Source organism: Salvelinus alpinus, chromosome 5 (genome assembly GCF_045679555.1).
Source record: "Salvelinus alpinus chromosome 5, SLU_Salpinus.1, whole genome shotgun sequence".
Taxonomy (NCBI): domain Eukaryota; kingdom Metazoa; phylum Chordata; class Actinopteri; order Salmoniformes; family Salmonidae; genus Salvelinus; species Salvelinus alpinus.
This window is the reverse complement of record NC_092090.1, coordinates 44769557-44789513: the sequence shown is the minus strand read 5'-3', so window position 1 is coordinate 44789513 and position 19957 is coordinate 44769557. Positions and strand designations below refer to the sequence as shown.

The 19957-nt window shown below is 46.2% G+C and overlaps 1 protein-coding gene across 2 annotated transcripts in view; it reads left to right on the top strand.

Annotated features, from left to right (window-relative positions):
- Nucleotides 1–3685: 3685 nt before the first annotated feature.
- LOC139576229 (docking protein 4-like) overlaps nt 3686–19957 on the top strand; it is a 54138-nt gene continuing 37866 nt past the window's right edge. The window contains exon 1 of one of the 2 annotated variants that reach the window (XM_071402044.1): nt 3686–4057. The gene's annotated coding sequence lies outside the window, so the exon portion shown is untranslated. Of the gene's footprint in view, nt 4058–13784; nt 14045–19957 lie in introns of those variants that run through there. The other variant, XM_071402045.1, reaches the window with a different exon arrangement.

Here is a 19957-nt window from a genome sequence, read left to right as displayed (position 1 = left end):
TTTTTCTTTATTTGTACAATTTTTTACATTGTAGAATAATAGTGGACATCAAAACTATGAAATAACACATATGGAATCAGGGTAGTAACCAAAACAGTGGTAAACAAATCAAAATATATTTTATATTTGAGATTCTTCAAAGTAGCCACCATTTGCCTTGATGACAGCTTTGCACACTCTTGCCATTCTCCCAACCAGCTTCACCTGGAATGCTTTTCAGACAGTGTTGAAGGAGTTTCCACATATGTTGACTGCTTTTACTTCATTCTGCGATCCTACTCATCCCAAACCATCTCAATTGGGTTGAGGTAGCATGATTGTGGAGGCCAGGTCATCTGATGCAGCACTCCATCACTCTCCTTCTTGGTCAATTAGCCCTTACACAGCCTGAAGGTATGCTGGGTCATTGTCCTGTTGAAAAAAAAATTATAGTCCCACTAAGCGCAAACCAGATGGGGTGGCGTATCGGTGTAGAATGCTGTGGTAGCCATGCTGGTTAAGTGTGCCTTGAATTCTAAATAAATCACAGACAGTGTCACCAGCAAAGCACCCCCACACCATCACACCTCCTCCTCCATGCTTCATGGTGGGAACCACACATGCGGAGATCATCTGTTCACCTACTCTGCGTCTCACAAAGACACAGTGGTTGGAACCAAAAATCTCAAATTTGGACTCATCAGACCAAAGGACAGATTTCCACCGGTCTAATGTCCATTGCTCGTGTTTCTTGGCCTAAGCAAGTCTCTTCTTCTTATTGGTGTCCTTTAGTAGTGGTTTCTTTGCAGCAATTCGACCATGAAGGCCTGATTCACTCAGTCTCCTCTGAGCAGTTTATGTTGAGATGTGTCTGTTACATGAACTCTTTGAAGCATTTGGGCTGCAATTTCTGAGGCTGGTAACTCTAATGAACTTATCCTCTGCAGCAGAGGTAACTCTGGGTCTTCCTTTCCTCTGGCGGTCCTCATGAGAGTCAGTTTCATCATAGCGCTTGATGGTTTTTGCGACTGTACTTGAAGAAACTTTCAACGTTCTTGACATATTCCGGATTGACTGACCTTCATGTCTTAAAGTAATGATGAACTGTCGTTTCTCTTTGCTTATTTGAGCTGTTCTTATCATAATATGGACTTGGTATTTTACCAAATAGGGCTATGCTCTGTATATCACCCCTACCTTGTCACAAGACAAGTGATTGGCTCAAACGCAAAGGAAAGAAATTTCACAAATTAACTTTTAACAAGGCACACATGTTAATTGAAATGCATTCCAGGTAACTACCTCATGAAGCTGGTTGAGAGAATGCCAAGAGGGTGCAAAGCTGTCATCAAGGCAAAGGGTGGCTACTTTGAAGAATCTGTTTTGTTTGTTTAAAAAAATTTTTGTTACTACATTTATTTTATTTATTTAACCTTTATTTAACCAGGTAGGCAAGTTGAGAACAAGTTCTCATGATTCCATACGTGTTATTTCATAGTTTTGATGTCTTCATTATTATTCTACAATGTAGAAAATAGTCAAAAATAAAGAAAATCCCCTGAATGAGTAGGTGTGTCCAAACTTTTGGCTGGTACTGTATGTCAGGCTGAAAACAACAGACTTGGACTGTTTGATCGAGCAATGTTGCATGCATCTGTTTTGTTGTTGTTCTGGATGAACGAGCCCTGGGCTCTAATAGGCACAGTGTTGGCAGTTTGGCACAGAAATATGCACATATTACCACTTTTTGGGGGGTTCTGTTGAAATCCTCCCTGACTGCATCCATGCCTCTGAAAATCAATGCAGAGGAGCCACTTAAAACTGTTGAGACACTACTCTAGTAAGAGAAACCACCATTATGTAAGACACTAAACAGGGGGTGACTAAGAGGAGGGATCCACAATGGGAAATGTGTTCAAGAGGTCACCAGAGGACACCGTTCAGTGTGTTTGGGACAGGACAGGATGGGTATGGGGGGGGATCATTCCATCACCAGCAGCCAGGCTTGTTTCCTCTGAGCTCGTGAGACTCTGCTGCTTTGTTGCACATCACTTCCTGCGCCTCTCTGTTGTCAGGATGGACGCCAGGCAGGAGGACGGGTGGGGGGGTTAAAGTTTCCACTGTGTCATCACTTTTCTGTTCCGCTCTAACCCTGGATCCCTTAACCCCTACAAAACGTCAGGAACCCCCTCCTCAAACCAAGCAAACTATTTCTACCCCCTCTTCCTAATCCTCCTCCTATTTCCCCATACCTCTATTACAGGAACAGACTTTTAACAGACAAACTGTGGTCTGATACAGTATGATGCACGAACAAACAGAAGTGTTAAATTGCCTGCATCCCAAGCCTGGTTTCTTTGTTTAACTGTGTGTTCTAGTGAGTCAGATGTTTGTTTGTCTTTGACTGGAGGGCTATCATCTATATCTGTTTATCCTTACTGTCTGTAATGGATATGAATCACCAGCATCTCCCTGTGTTTATCAGCACTCTGCTCCTCTCTCATTTGTCTCTGCCCATCTCTACTTTCATCCTGTCCATCCGACTGCAGCTGTTCAGTCTCCTGCAAGAGCAGAAAGCCCAGTTCTGTGCAGCTTGACCTTCCTTAGCATGCATACAAGTATGTGAATCTCTATGGTTTGTTTGGGTATGTAGCCTACATGTGATTTACCTGAAATATCCTTGCTGCCCACAAAAGACTATGCCTAGTGAAACAGCTCAGATGTACCTGTCTTGATGACCTGTCAGTATCCTATAATTATTTTGCATTTCTATGATAATATTCTCACCTGATTCACCAAGAGATTGATTACCCTTCATAGTGACTGATGAGGATCTCCTCGGCTGGTACAGTACAGTGGAGCATTGCCAGCATGAGCATTTACAATACAGTAGCAACACCAGCGAACTGGTCCAACAATAATCCATCACTTCCGTCATAAGTGGTACAGCCCCCCTGGGTCTCACCGGGTTTACCCCTTTAAAACTTTCTAGTAGTGCCCCGGTGGGAGTTAAAGGCTGCCGGTCACAATTACACACTAGCGGCGGTCACACCCACATTGTCTTCGGTGATGATATTTGAGTAAGGATACGACGTGTGATAGATGGTGAAACAGTCAGCCTTCGAAATACAAAGGCAGGTAGCCTAATGGTTAGAGCATTGGACCAGTCACCGAAAGGTTGCAAGATCGAATCGCCGAGCTGACAAGGTAAACATCTGTCGTTCTGCTCCTGAACAAGGCAGTTAACCCACTGTTCCTAGGCCGTCTTGAAAATAAGAATTTGTTCTTAACTGACTTGCTTAGTAAAAAAAAATTAAGTAGAGGACTGGTGGTCATATCATTGTTCCGTGCAAATACTTCATTTTTTATATTCGGGTTTATCTCACCACTTCGTGACAGGTGATATTCCGACTTAATATCCTGTAAACTATGTGATATATTTGTTGTACTAAATTTGCACAGAGCACACAGCACACAACACGAACTTGGTAGAACTATATCGAACCACGCAGAGTAGGCTACATGTTAAATATTTTAAGATGCTTAAAATCTTTGCATTTTCACGAAAAATTTATCAAATATGGTAAAACGCTGCGCTCACTGTGAATGAGTACCCAATTGGAAAGTATGAATAAATTATATGTGCACAGCACTTGGAGTTTTACGGTAAAAGGGTGGCTACTGAAACGTGGCTGGCTGAAATTGTGTCTATTTTGTTTGCAGCTCTGATCCGCTCCGTGCAGCCCTATACAGTCATTGGTACAGCTCTGATCCGCTCCGTACAGCCCTATACAGTCATTGGTACAGCTCTGAGCAGCGCCAGCCGGACTGGACAGAAGAGATCGCCGCTAGTTCTCCGCGAAGAGCGAAACACCTCGGCGCGTTCGTCACAAATAAAACCACACAGCCAGAAGGTAGCCTATTCTCCGTCGATTCATGGAATTATTGTCAGGTGGCGTAGGTTGCATTTATTACCAATTCAGTTCGATAGTTGTGGCTTCTACCCATCCTGCCTGAAGGTCACAAGCGGAGCTGCTCAGCACGGACCGCCGCGCCCCTTCAGGACTTCGTCATCCAGGTAAATGTTTTGGAGCGTTAAATCGATTAACATGGTGTACATTGTGTGTATAACATGGTGTACATTATGTGTATATTGAGCAATTGTTTGAGGTGTTGCTTTTACTAAGTTGCATTGCTTGCAACATGGATGTTATTAGATGATTCTATAATGCTATTTTGTTTAAAAGCCTACTGCAACTAGAAAGTATAGCCTATGTCAGCTTGTTTAATTATGCATATGGAGGGATTTATTTTGGAAAAGTATGCTTGTTATTGTAAATGTATTTGTAGTATTTTTTTTTTAACCATTATGCATCTCCAATCGCCAATTGTAGACTGCATAAACCCAAAATACTTTAGCCTAGTCTACATGTAATAAGACTAACTTAATTTTTCCTCTTAGCCTATTCAATATTATATTGATATTTTTAACTATTGGCTATATACATTTATAGCATAAATAGTTGACGGGTATGGCTTTGGGCTGATAGTTTTTATTCTCTACATCGGATAAGACCTATTGATTGAGAGTGGGCGATTGGCAGTAAGCAATGTAAAAAAAAAAAACGCGTGCGTGTGCGGAGAGATAGAAATAGAGAGAAAGAGATATCTAACATGAATATTTTACACACATTATAGGTGTATATTTATGTGAAATAATGAGGGGTATTGCATCAATGAAATTCATGTATAACAGATCTAAATAATTCAGATTTAATTAATGTAGCCTACATGTGAAATTAACAAAATGTTGAGGCCTGTTATAACATTTTTGTTTAATTGGAGAAAAAAAATACTTAAAGTAGGCTTATCTAGATTGGGGACATTTAGCAAATTCCACTAAAGGTGTAATAACAACTCAATGTGGAATTGCCCGGCACCTTGTAAATCCCAAGACAATTAGCCTAATTAAATTGAAATAGTACCTTTAGTTGTATTTTTCTCTTGCAGATCAACGAGCATATTTCACCCGGCTAATGAAACCGTGTCTCCTCTTATCTCGCTGGTCACAAACAAGTCATCCAGAGCGGATCATTAATTAGCTTGATAAGTCTGTTCAACAGAATGCTAAATCTCTGGCACGAGTGAGGTCCACAGCGAATGTTTTCTGCGGTAGTAATCTTTGGTAAACCGCTTTGAGATATAGATGACAGTATGAAAACGCATTAATAACCTGTAGCCGGGAAATCACATTATTCTCTTTCGATTATTCTATAGGCTTAGTGGGTGTAAACATTGTATTGCGACTGCGTGTGGCGCTAATGAACAATGGCCATGTATGTTATAGGAAAATAGAAATCAATCATGCAGTAGATTTCTATGAGAAGCTGTGGAGATGAGAGGCAACATGTCAGACATGGGCTTGTCAAATGGCCTTGCAGAGTTGCCTTGCGTCCTGCGCGAGGTTCCAGGGATCGTGCCTTGTCTCTGTGCACACACAGCTGTTTGTTGTAACACACACGACCCGCTGTCGGGGTTTGTTTGCATCATAGCTGAACACCCGCTGGGAGAGTGATTATTGATGTGTTATGAATGATGCAGAGATATGATTATATTACCATTTTTGTATATCCTACTGTACTGCTTACGATTTGTTTGTGTGCGCGTGTGCGCATGTGTGCGTGGCTCCGCTGTCAGGTATAGAGACATACTGTTTTTTCCAACGCTAACCCTGTGTGACCCCAGCTCTATTGGAGCCACACTAAATAATAGTTCAATTTAGAGAAGATCGACAATGAGGAGAGAAATCAAGGCAATTCACCTGGAGCAGCGCTGCCGCAGAGACAAAGAGCACTTTCTCTCCCGGCTGCCGCACACTGGATCATTCTAGACAATTCCAGGCCTTGGCTGCCTGGCACAAATTGCATGCCAACCGGCGATGTCTTCAAGTGGGTGTCTTCGCCAGCAGCATACCACCCTGCATACCACTGCTGGCTTGCTTCTGAAGCTAAGCAGGGTTGGTCCTGGTCAGTCCCTGGATGGGAGACCAGGTGCTGCTGGAAGTGGTGTTGGAGGGCCAGTAGGAGGCACTCTTTCCTCTGGTCTAAACAAAGATCCCAATGCCCCAGGGCAGTGATTGGGGACACTGCTCTGTGTAGGGTGCCGTCTTTCGGATGGGACGTTAAACGGGTGTCCTGACTCTCTGAGGTCATTAAAGATCCCATGGCACTTATCGTAAGAGTAGGGGTGTTAACCCCGGTGTCCTGGCTAAATTCCCAATCTGGCCCTCAACCATCACGGTCACCTAATAATCCCCAGTTTACAATTGGCTCATTCATCCCCCTCCTCTCCCCTGTAACTATTCCCCAGGTCGTTGCTGCAAATGAGAACGTGTTCTCAGTCAACTTACCTGGTAAAATAACGGTAAAATAAATAAATAAAATAAAAAGTGGGCGTCAATACTTTGTCCCGCTCTAAAAAAAATACGAGGAGGGATGATAGGCAGGCCAGTGGATATAACACTACGTTAGCCTATAGCCTCACCCACATCCCCACCAATATCTCCTCCCTGCAATACTGAACAGTGTGAGTACGGCACGAGTACGGCAGTCATGAATCTTCTTAGGATACATCTATGACTGTGGACCTGCCTACATTCACTCTTTCACTCAGGGTTCTCAACGACTATGACAGGTCCGTGTTCGTGATATGATCTCTCTGACTCACCTCCCTCTCTCTTTCTGTCTCTCTCTGCCAGTGCTACCATCATGGACCACTCATTGGTGTTTAATAACAGAGCTGGGTGTGTGTATATTAGAGTATGGCAGGTCCAGGGTCAGTGGTTCAGAGGGGTATTTTACGTTGATGTCTACGGTACTTTACAGTGAAATTTCATCACTTTGTTTCCGACTGTCTGCTGTTATTACAGACAGTCAAACATGCAAATAAACTCAGACAGTGTGGGCTCTGAACACACACACACACACACACACACACACACACACACACACACACACACACACACACACACACACACACACACACACACACACACACACACACACACACACACACACACACACACACACACACACACACACACACACACACACACACACACACAGCCTGGATTGGGTTCTGGGAGATTACAGGAGTAAAGAGGAGGCACATCTGTGCTGTCCTCCCACTCCAACGGTCCATGTTTGCCCCCCCTGGTCTTTTGGCAGAGGTGGTCATGCTGTGTGTCTGTGTTGGTGTGTATGCTGGCAGAGATGGCTAAGTAGGGTTTAGTAGCGTTCTGTATGATCGATATGCTCCTGTCTTACTGTGAAATGAGTCAGAAAGGGCAACGTGGAGCCGGACTGCTGCTGTTGCTATGGGGGAAGAAGGGTACTCAGTTTCCATCAAGAGAAACAATGACTTTTGTGTCAATGTCACCACGGCCTGTGCTGTTTTCTGGGCGCTTTGGGCTGCTTTTTATCCACATTATCTGTGTAATATGTTTGTGTGGACATGCGTGTGGGTATGAAAGAAAAAAGGTATTGTCTTTTTCTGTTCCTCTTTGTGTTGTTTTGAAAATATCTATGTGTGTGTGAGAGAGAGAGAGCATGTACTGTAAAGGACCACATAAATCATTCCGAACAATGTGCTGTGCAATGAGGGCGGTGCAAGAGCTACTATATTTTATTGACATTTTTTATTTCACCTTTATTTAACCAGGTAGGCCAGTTGAGAACAAGTTCTCATTTACCACTGCGACCTGGCCAAGATACAGCAAAGCAGTGTGACACAAACAACAACACAGAGTTACACATGTTATAAACAAACATACAGTCAATAACACAATAGAAAAATCTATGTACAGTGTGTGCAAATGAGGTAAGATAAGGGAGGTAAGGCAATAAATAGGCCATAGTGGCGGAATAATTACAATTTAGCAATTAAACACTGGAGTGATAGATGTGCAGAAGATGAATGTGCAAGTAGAGATACTGGGGTGCAAAGGAGCAAAAAAATAAATAACAGTATGGGGATGAGCTAGTTGGATGGGCTGTTTACAGATGAGCTATGTACAGGTGCAGTGATCTGTGAGCTGCTCTGACAGCTGGTGCTTAAAGTTAGAGAGGGAGATATGAGTATCCAGCTTCAGTAATTTTTGCAATTTGTTCCAGTCATTGGCAGCAGAGAACTGGAAGGAGAGGCGGCCAAAGGAGGAATTGGCTTTGGGGGTGACCAGTGAAATATACCTGCTGGAGCGCGTGCTACGGGTGGGTGTTGCTATGGTGACCAGTGAGCTGAGATAATGCGGGGCTTTACCTAGCAAAGACTTATAGATGAACTGCAGCCAGTGGGTTTGGCGACGAATATGAAGCGAGGGCCAGCCAACGAGAGCATACAGGTCGCAGTGGTGGGTACTATATGGGGCTTTGCTGACAAAATTGAGCTTCAATGCCATACAACACTGTGATAGACTGCATCCAATTTGCTGAGTAGTGTTGGAGGCTGTTTTGTAAATGACATCGCCGAAGTCAAGGATCGGTAGGATAGTCAGATTTACGAGGGTATGTTTGGCAGCATGAGTGAAGGATGCTTTGTTGCGAAATAGGAAGCCGATTTCTAGATTTAATTTTGGATTGGAGATGCTTAATGTGAGTCTGGAAGGAGAGTTTACAATCTAACCATACACCTAGGTATTTGTAGTTGTCCACATATTCTCAAGTCAGAACCGTCCAGAGTAGTGATGCTGGACGGGCGGGCAGGTCCGGGCAGCGATCGGTTGAAGAGCATGCATTTAGTTTTACTTGTATTTAAGAGCAGTTGGCGGCCACGGAAGGAGTGTTGTATGTCATTGAAGCCCGTCTGGAGGTTAGTTAACACAGTGTCCAAAGAAGGGCCATAAGTATACAGAATGGTGTCGTCTGCGTAGAGGTGGATCAGAGAATCACCAGCAGCAAGATCGACATCATTGATGTATACAGAGAAAAGAGTTGGCCCGAGAATTGAACCCTGTGGCACCCCCATAGAGACTCCCAGAGGTCCGGACAACAGGCCCTCCGATTTGACACACTGACCTCTATCTGAGAAGTAGTTGGTGAACCAGGCGAGGCAGTCATTTGAGAAACCAAGGCTGTTGAGTCTGCCGATAAGAATGTGGTGATTGACAGAGTCGAAAGCCTTGGCCAGGTCGATGAATACAGCTGCACAGTATTGTCTCTTATTGATGGCGGTTATGATATCGTTTCGGACCTTGAGCGTGGCTGAGGTGCACCCATGACCAGCTCGGAAACCAGATTGCATAGCGGAGAAGGTATGGTGGGATTCGAAATGGTTGGTGATCTGTTTGTTTACTTGGCTTTCGAAGACCTTAGAAAGGCAGGGTAGGATAGATATAGGTCTGTAACAGTTTGGGTCTAGAGTGTCTCCCCCTTTGAAGAGGGAGATGACCGCGGCAGCTTTCCAATCTTTGTGTATCTCAGACAATACGAAAGAGATACGGGGGGGGGTTACTGAATGTGTGGCAGTAACCAGCACCTGGAGACAAACAGAGGGAGATGGATGGAGGTTGAGAAAGATGGGGATATATAGGTTAGGATGATCGATGGATGGAGGTTGAGAACGATGGGGATGCATTGAGTAGGATGATAGATGGGTGGAGGTTGAGAACGATGGGGATGCATAGAGTAGGATGATAGATGGATGCGGATAATTGTTTTTGCCATCAAGTGCCCCCTTCCCCTTCCTGATATGGAAGACATCTGTTTGAATACAACACCCCTTCAACCCCAATATGAGCTACCATACCAACCCTTTCACATGCATGCACAGATATGATCAACATTAAAATAGACTGCCAGCCACTTGAGTGGTGAAAGTGATTTAGACTATAGATTGAACAGACGGACGGACATACAGAGATATACTGTAGACTGACAGACAGTGTTTGTGCAGTATAGTTCCAGTGGAGAATAGCTGACTTGCTGTTCACTGTTGCTGCTGCTGCTGCATCTGGGGACTGGAGCTGGGAGAGAGCAGGGCATTGTGGGAGTAGTCTGGTTCTGGTTGGTTGGCTCTGGCTCAGTCTCCAGCAGGCAGCCAGGGCCCAGCCCCGCTCTGACAGCAGAAAGAGAGAGAGAGAGAGAGAGAGAGGGAAGGAGAAAGAGAGGGCCTGTAATTAGCACCAGGGGCTGGCTGCCGCATTCCACGTCTGTAAATTACAGAGTGTAGTGGCCTGCCTACCTGCCTGCCTGTCTGTCTGCTGAGCCGATAGAGCGTCCAGCTCTCTGCCATACGACCCCGTCTTTCCCTTCTCTGCCCTCGACTGGCTGAGCCAGACCCTCTCTCTCTCTCTCTTTCAATTTAATTCAATTCAATTTAAGGGGCTTTATTGCCATGGGAAACGTCTCTCTCTCTCTCTCTCTCTCTCTCTGCGCATGTGTGTGTCCCTCTTGCTATATCCACTTGTCGCTCCCTCTCTCTGTGTGCGTGACATTTCTCTCAATGCTTCCAGCATTTCACTCCTTGCACTCACTCTTTCTCTACCCTCTCTTTCTGTCGCCATCTCTGTCCCTCATCCCCTCCTCACTAGCTCTCTCTCGTGTCTGCCACTGTGTGGTCAGGCCTACTGGCAGGCAGAGCTGCGTTGCCTCTTGTTTTTTTCCCCACCACTTCCACAGCGGTTTTTATTTTTCATGCTGTGATTTGGAGCGAAAGGCTCCCCTCCTCCACTCGCCTCCTCCGAGTCTGGGCTTCATTGATTTGTTTTGATTTCAGTAACTTCAGTCCTCCACGGTGGCAGGCCACAGCCGGCCCACACCGAGACGCACTGCAAGGCCAGGGACGGCGCAGCCATGCAGCAGCGCGTCTGTTTCCCTGTGTGTAGCACGACTAGCTTTTCCCATGTCAGCTGAGGAATGTACAGTGCATCTGCGGGCGCAGACTAACTCAGAAGTCATTTTAAGGGAAAAGGGATTGTGCTACTGTAAAATGGAAAACATTTGACATGTGAATGGCTAACGTCATCACGGCTCAATTAAGTGTGAATGCACAAGCAGAAGAAGTACATTTGCGTAGTTTAAATGGGTGTGGGTTTTTTTTCGGGTTGGGAAAGGAACATTTAGTGTTTGTGAGTGTGTGGATTAGTGAGTCTGTGAGTAAGAGTGAGAGCCCCCCCCCCCGGTGTCTGTGTGCGTGTCCTGTGTGCTCCCCAGGTGTGCCGCGTCTCCATGTGTCCTCTGTGCGTCTCTGTGTCTGAGGCTGAGGCGGTGCTAATGGGACAGCTGTCTGGGCTGATGGATGAGGCCTGGCCAGGCTGAGATGGTGACCCTGCCGGGGGGGGGGGGGGGGGGTTGTCTGGGGAGCCTGCCCACCTGATGGAGCACTTTCTCTGTCTGGTTGCCACCCGAAAGTGAGCTGACAGGGACCGCTCCGCACTCTCACCTCGCTCATTCTCTCTGTCTTTTTCTCTCTTTCTCTCCTCTCTCTCTCTCTCTCTTCCTGACACTCTCTCCATTTGAGCCCGGCCTGTACCACTAGTATGCCTTTGTTGATGGATGGCAGAACAGTACCCAGTTCCCAGCGACTGTCATTTTCCCACAGTTCAACAGATTCCCTGTCCAGTCTCTCCGACAGTGGATGTGCGGAGAAGTGTTTCCAGCGGATCGTTGGTGGAGATTCAGTGATGTTATGTGATTTTCCTCCAGTGCTTAAAAAATATATATAACGTTGTATTGTCACATACACCGGAGAGGTGCAGTGAAATGTGTTGTTTTACATGGTAAGCCATAGTAGTACCGCGCCCCTGGAGCAAATGAGGGTTAAGTGCCTTGCTCAAGGGCTCATCGACAGATTTGTCACTTTGTCGGCTCAGGTATTTGAACCAGCGACCTTTCGGTTACTGGCTCAACGCTCTCACCGCCAGGCCACCTGCACTGTGTGACGGTCACAGGAGTTTCTCCTGCTCTATAAGGACGTCGTCACCAGGAGTAATGAGAACTATGTTGGCATATCGGCTCCTTTTTTAACAGGCACCGAAGGGGGAGGTTTACTATGATACCGGTATGATCTGTTCCACTTCTATCTGTCCGTGCCTTTTTATCTGGATGGATGGACCAATCCCAAACTGCTGATCCAGGATCTGTGTTCTAGCTCAACCCCCACGGGGATACTAGAGGAAAAATACTGTTCCTGAATCAGGGCTTAGGTACTCTCAGCACATATATCAGCCCAGAGGGACAGCAGTTGTACTCTGAGCCTGGTTCATTCTTACGCCCTGTGTTCTCTCGCTCAACGACTCGAAGAGTGGATCTCCTGAGAGCTCCGAAGCATTTATAGAGGATCAGGCTGAACTTGAATCATTTATCCTGTTGACACAGAGGTGTGTGTGTGTGTGTGTGTGTGTGTGTGTGTGTGTGTGTGTGTGTGTGTGTGTGTGTGTGTGTGTGTGTGTGTGTGTGTGTGTGTGTGTGTGTGTGTGTGTGTGTTTAACCTTTATTTTAACAGGGAGTTATGCTGCGTGTGTGTGTGTCTGCCTCAAATTGTACCTTCCATCACAACCACAAGGGCGGCGCCATACTCATAGTGCCCCTACCCCCTTGTCATCTGTTAGAAAATGTGACAGCAGATCTACAGTCTGGTGTGTTATCTGCAGTTCACATGAAGTTCACACTGAAATCACAATGTGTTCGCGTTAAACGTACATGTCAGCAGAATGGGGAAGCTATGTGTTGGCTGGTGGTGAGTAGAGGGTGGAGGTTTTGACATGCCATTCTGTTCATTGAAGTATTTAGATGCGTTTAATACAGATTTTTCCTTCCAAGAGGACAAGTGCTTAAATTCTCCATTGGACTTAGTATTTATGAGGGCCTAGTGGAGTCTGTGGAGGTCGAGGGAGGTGATGTAGCCTCATTTACACCATATGTGAGTTAGTTTCCTCATCATCTGTTATGTTGTGGAGCTCAAACCTGCTTTTCCAGACCTGCCACTCCTTTCTGCACTGCCGCTCTGCTGAGAGAAACACAACCTGTGGAAAATATGTACTCAGCCCCTCTCTCTCAATCTCTCTCTCTCTCTCTCTGCACTTAGAAGCAGTCAGTGACATCACACCTCTCCTGACATCTCTCAAGGTCTCCATTTTTAGACACATCTATCCTGTTTTGTCACACATGTCGGCCTGCCAGCAAGATGGGAGAGTGTGTATGTCTATGAGAGGGTAGATTTCTGGTAGTGATTTGAGTGTATGTGTCTCATCAGCAGAGATACTTTGGCTATTGACTTTCAGTCAGTAAAGCTGAGCGGTTTGTGAACACATTGTGTTGTAACAAGGGCGTGCTGTGCGAGTCACCATATAGAGACAATGGATAACATGCCTCCATTGACCATGTAGAGAGCCCTCCCACTGTGATCCCCCTATAGAGCAACACAGATTAGCCTCTGTACGAGTGTCATCACTCTGTAAATTCTGTCCTGTGATCTCTCACACACTGACCTTCTCCGGCTCCCTGCCTCTAAACAACTCTTTAATAGAGTGGGGGGGGGGGGGGGGGGAAGAGAGAAAGAAGTCAAGTCTGGTTCTGTGGCTCCAGATTGACTTCCTGGTCTCCACGTGAGCCAGACAGATCTGACGGCCCACAACACCCGTACAGCGGTCACCTCCCTCCCTCATCCGTACGCTTAACACGGTCTTTGTCTGCCAACAATGCTGGGATTTGGGGCTGGTCCACCCGCTGGTGAGATATGATTACCTGTCTGTCTCTGTCTCTGTCTCTTTCACCCTGCTAATGCCAATGTTTCATTCTCTGTTTGACTGGGAAACGAGTCAGTGGAACTTTAGCCGTTAGCCACATTCAGAGGTCCGAACGTCCAAGGATCACCCATGAGGCACATGCAACGTTCCACTCAGCTCTTTTCTTTCTTTGACAGCTTCCAATATTTTCCAAATGTGAGCCGCTTTTGTAATAATGTATTTTTAGTTCTCGCGCCAGAGATGTTCAAAGCTCATTAGCAGCGCTGAAGACTCTGGCACCATGCGGTCAGCAGCACACCTCAGGGAATAGAGATGGACTGACAGGTAATGTTTTTTTGTTGATTACTCGAACTTTGACTCCTACCCTCCTGCTGTTTTGTGTGTGTGTGAGTGACTGCATGGCTGTCAGTGTGTGAGTGCTGATGTGCCGTGGGAATGTGTTGAGGCGCGTTTCCTCTGATTAGCATCTACTGTTCCGATGCTAATCTGGCCTCATTACATTTCCTCTGCTGCTCTTTGGCTCTTTGGCTCTCAATTTGTCCCCGAGGAAGTGTGTGTGCATGTCTATCTGTACGCGGATGTGTGTGTGGCTGACTGTGTGTGTGTGTGTGTGTGTTTTCCTGTTGTGGTACTGGTTGCGTGATTGGCCTTGTCCTTGTGATGGTTAGATATCCGTGTCATACCAGCCCATGGAGATTGAGATGTTGGGAAAACACTAACTATACTGTATCTCTAAAGTCTAGACATTTATATCTGAAGGTATGCCCTCAGTACCCTGCCCTTTACCATTACTCACCAGTCTGGCTGGCCTTGTCTAGCTGAGGGATGTTGCCCCAGACAGCCCCAAACCCCCAGGCATGACCAGACCTGCTCGCTGTTGCTCTCTATTTCTATCTCTATATATATATATATTTCTCTCTCTCTCTCTCTGTATTTCTCTCTCTCTATTTCTCTCTATTTCACTCTCTCTATATTTATCTCTCTCTGTATTTCTCTCTCTCTGTATTTCTCTCTCTCTATATTTCTCTCTCTAATATAGCTATGTACTTACAGCATAATAGAATGTGTGTAACATAAAAAGTATGTATGTGGATGATGTCAGGTACAGGCTATTGTCTTCCTCCCATGAGCTCGCTGTGGCTCCGCTCGTCCTCTGTGTTTATACTTAGTCCAGTAAAAGATGATACAGTTAAGAGGCATTCAACACACACACACACACACACACACACACACACACACACACACACACACACACACACACACACACACACACACACACACACACACACACACACACACACACACACACACACACACACACACACACACAGACACACAGACACACAGACAGATAGTGTAAACCCTTCCTCCCTCGTTCTCTCTCTCCCACAGTCTCTTGCTGGCAGCTGTTTGTCTTTGATGTTTATTCACAGGAGTGTTGTTACAGAGATCCTGGGAGTTGGGGCCTGCCTACCACTTTGTTAGAATTCCTCACTTCACCAAGGCAATTACACAAAAAAAACTCTACAACCTAATGATTTAAAGTCCCCAGAAAGCGTTGCAGGCAGACTGCAAGGTTATGGCGCATTAAGTTAAAATCGAATAACTGTCTCTTAGATGACAGCAACTGCTCTTTTTCCTCTCAATTTGCCTGAAGGGCTTCGATGAATAATATATGTATTTTGTTTTTCTTCAGCAGTACCACATCCTGTAGATGATCATTTCTGTTTGCTAGAGATAAGGAGAGCGAATAGATTATTTTTGTGGAGACAGTCATGCCAACAGCCTTGTGATGGGCTGTGTGGGGGGTATGTGGAGGGTGTGGGTGAAGAGGGAGGAGGGAGCATGGTCCTGCACTCCCCCAGACATCGACCTGGCCTGGCTCCAATTTGGACTAGGGCTTGACCAAAAGGCTCTGGGTTGTGTTAGAAATTAGACACTGCGTCAGAGATTAAGCCCTGTGTGCAAACGTCCGAATTCAGACACACACACGGACAAGCACACACACACACACACACACACACACACACACACACACACACACACACACACACACACACACACACACACACACACACACACACACACACACACACACACACACACACACACACACACACACACACACACACACACACACACACACACACACACACACACACACATAAACCCACACCCTCAAGGCGCCAGTCTCTCTGTAAGGTCTGTGGGCTGTTCTGTTTTCTGTCCCTGGCTTGGCAGATGGTATTCATTGAGTTGAATGGGGAGAGAAAAGGGCTGATAGTTTGACAGTGACTGTGGCACAGATTCTGAGGTGCAGTGTTCCTTAGACATCTGCGTAGTTACCCCACTACTGTATGTTAATGGGGTGGTGCACGTGTGTATGCATGTGTGTGTATGTTGCAGGCAGTGTGTGTGTGTGTGTGTTGAGGGGCACAGGAGGTTGCTGGCACCATAATAGGGTAAACAGGCTGGTGGTAATGACCGTAGCGGAATCAGTGGAATGATATCAAATACATCAAACTCATAGTTTCCAGGTGTTTTGGCGCCATTCCATTTGCTCCGTTCCGGCCGTTACTATGAGCCTCTTGTGTCGAGGGGAGAGTACAAGCTAGGGCAGCACAGCAAGGGTGAAAAGATAACGGAGCATCAAAGCTCTTTCCAGCGCTACCTCCCTCTGTGACCTCTCCCTCTCTCCCTTCCCTCTCTTTTTCTCTCTTTTCTCCATCCCTTTCTGTTCCAGTTATTGCTATCCTTTTTCCTAACTGCCCCCCCCCCCCCCCCCGCCCCCCCACCACCACCACCACCTTCTCTCGGCTTGGTCAGGCCAAACTGTTCATTTTGCAGCAGCAGCAGAATCCACATCTCAAGGGGTCAGCAGTAGATTTGAGCATCTTTAATAAACCTCTCTGCATTTATTAAGGCTGGCTTATTGTCTCAATGGATGCTTTGTGTGCGCTAAGATCTGTTACCTTGCTTAAATAGAAATGCAAATCACACAGTCAAGTGAAAAGACAAGCCAGATCCCAGGATTAAACTGTTTCACCAGATTTAGTATTTGCTCAGTTTATATGAGCTACTGTATAACTCTTCAGAACAGGAACTCTTTAGACAGAATGAGTGTATTCAAACAGACCGTGTGTGTGTGTGTGTGTGTGTGTGTGTGTGTGTGTGTGTGTGTGTGTGTGTGTGTGTGTGTGTGTGTGTGTGTGTGTGTGTGTGTGTGTGTGTGTGTGTGTGTGTGTGTGTGTGTGTGTGTGTGTGTTTAGGGCTCTGACTGCTAAGTGACTTGTGTTTTCTTCTAGAAAGTAGTACAGCTTGCTGAGGGCAAAAAAAACTTTTGGAAGAACTCAATTGACTTTAAAATCCTCTCTTAGACACTTCAAAAGTCTGGTGGTTGGGAGATAAACGGATCCCGTCTTGATGGAGAGAGAGATGGAAAAAACCACCCGCAGCAGTGGAAAGCAAATATCACTGGTTCCAAATGAAGAACACGGCTACATTTCACTGACTGTACTTTTGTGCTAGGGAGCGTTTTATTGGGTTGAAATTGAATCTCCCTTCTCTCGTACACTAATAGAAAAAAAGGTGCTATCTAGAACTTACAAGGGTTATTCGGCTGTCCCTATAGGAGAAACCTTTTTGGTTCCAGGTAGAACCCTTTTTGGTTCCAGGTAGATCCCTTCTGAGTTCCATGTAGAACCCTTTACACAGACGGTTCTACATGGAACCCAAAAGAGTTCTACCTGGAAGCAAAAGGGGTTCTACCTGGAACCAAAAAGGGTTCTCCTATGGGGACAGCCGAAGAATACTTTTGGAACCATTTTTTTCTAAGAGTGTATCATCTGTGGGTTTCTTCTGACAGAAAAAATCTCTAGATTGTCAAATGTAAACGTGGTTGTGTGCTGCAAAATGATGTTATGACAGGTTTCAAGTTATGGACGATCACAAAACTAACAAGTACAAAACAGTGATGTAACGATGCCTTGGCATACAAGCAAATGCCTTGGTCAAAAGGAGTGCACTACACAGGGAATATCGTGCCGTTTAGAACACAGGGTTAGTGTCTGTAACCTGGCCCCTACTTGTGTCTCTTTCCCACACCCCTCTGCTGGTAATGACCTGAGGGTGTGTTTTCACGGCACCGAAAGGGTCAGATGGCTATCTGTGTGTGTGTGCTTTCACTGCAAGGGTTAAAGATGGTTATCAGCTCCCGATGCAGCCCAGACTCCATGTCCAAAAACACTCTGAAGTATTAGGATGGGAAGATGATACTCTTTTATCGGGTCATAAATGGGTTTGCATGGGATTATTAAGTTGTTGTGTGTCATTTTTTATTGTGTGTGTTTGTTGGTTTAGGATATGTGGGGTTTTATACACTGTGTCCAGTAATAGGCTGGAGTGTGCATGCCTGCCAGCCTTGAGCAATCTCCCTAGTCAATAGTCCTCTTATCCTCCACCTAGATAAAGGCTCCATTTTCTCCCTGTTAGTGTGTGTATGTAATGAGCGTGTGTGTGTAATGCGTATATATATTGTGTGTGTGTGTGTGTGTGTGTGTGTGTGTGTGTGTGTGTGTGTGTGTGTGTGTGTGTGTGTGTGTGTGTGTGTGTGTGTGTGTGTGTGTGTGTGTGTGTGTGTGTGTGTGTGTGTGTGTGTGTGTGTGTGTGTGTGTGTGTGTGTGTGTGTGTGTGTGTGTGTGTGTGTATGAGCTCGCTGGCTATGGGGCATTGTCTGATAGGACGCGCTTGCAGACAGAGTGTCTGGTCTGTCTATGAGGATGGTGTTGAGGGATGTGTGTGTGTGTGTGTGTGTGTGTGTGTGTGTGTGTGTGTGTGTGTGTGTGTGTGTGTGTGTGTGCGTGCGTGCGTGCGTGCGTGCGTGCGTGCGTGCGTGCGTGCGTGCGTGCGTGTTATCTGTGACAGATAGTAGACGTGAGCAGACAGGGCGTCGTGTCTGTCGTCGTTCCCTAGTGCTGGCTTCAGGGGAAATATCTCTCTCTCTCTTCTGTGTGTGTGTGTGAGAAAGAGAGAGGAGTGGTCTCTGTGAGCTCACTTTCGGTGGCACCCAATCAGAGCAAGACTATGTGTCTGTGTGCATTCATGCATCTGTGCCAGCATCCATCCTTGCACATATGCCTGTCCATGTATGTCTGCTGTCAGGACTCTTCCTCAGTAGCGCCATGGAGAGGTTGAAGCCGAGGTTGGGTTAGGTTGGGTGTGTGTGTCTGTCTGGTTGGGGTCACAGACAGGTGAGGGGGGACCTGGGGGACATCTCCTGCTGCCTGGGCTCCAGTCCCTCCTGTCCTAGCCCTGCCAGTGACACGATCCCTCCCTCCTGCCTGCCAGAATGAGTGGAATCGTGTCAAATACATCAAACATGTGGTTCTCGTGTGTTTGATGCCATTCCATTTGCTCCGTTCCAGACATTATTATGAGCCGTCCTCCCCTCCGCAGCCTCCACTGTTGTCCACATAGTGCTGTGTTATGGTTGTAGCGATGTACTGTGTGTGTTGTCCTCTGATAGATGGTGTAAATACGGTGCTAGCGAGCGTTTTAACTCTGGAGCCTCTTCTCTGGCGGCACGATGAATGGCCTCTCTCTGCTGTCAACTTTATTGCTCGTTTAGCACTTTGTGCGTGCTCTCCCCTTGTCCCTCTCTCCCCCTCTCCCCCTCTCTCTCTCTCTCTCGCCCTCATCCCTCAGAGTGGTTTTTGATGATGACAGAGCAGTGCATTATGGGTTGTGCCGGAGGTGGGAAGAGGAAGGTATTGGATGTGCCATAGTGCCGGACTGGAGGAGCTCACGGTGCAGAGGGGGAGAGATGGTGTGTTCCTACATCGTGTTTACTGTGGGTGTGGATGCTACTGTTTGTCATAGCTGCTAGTACCTCACCTCTCTAGAGAACCGCTCGTGCACTGGCTTACAGTGTCGGGTCCTTATTCCTTCCTTTTCAAGAGCGGGAGAATGATCCTGCCTTCCACCCACTCACTACTCCCAGCCCCGGGGGATGGAAACGTTGAGATGTTCTGAGAACATCCCTCTCGGTGGACTGTGTGGTCAGAACATATTAGAATATTTCTTTTTTTTCCCAGCCTGCTCATAGTGTATAATCTCCCCCCTCCCCTCTCTCTCTCTCTCTCTCCCTGTGTTTTTCTCCCAGTGAGCCAGGCATGGTGGGTTAAACCTCGCCAGCAGTAGCCAAGCTGTATTAATTAAGAGCGACCTCTCACTTGTTTC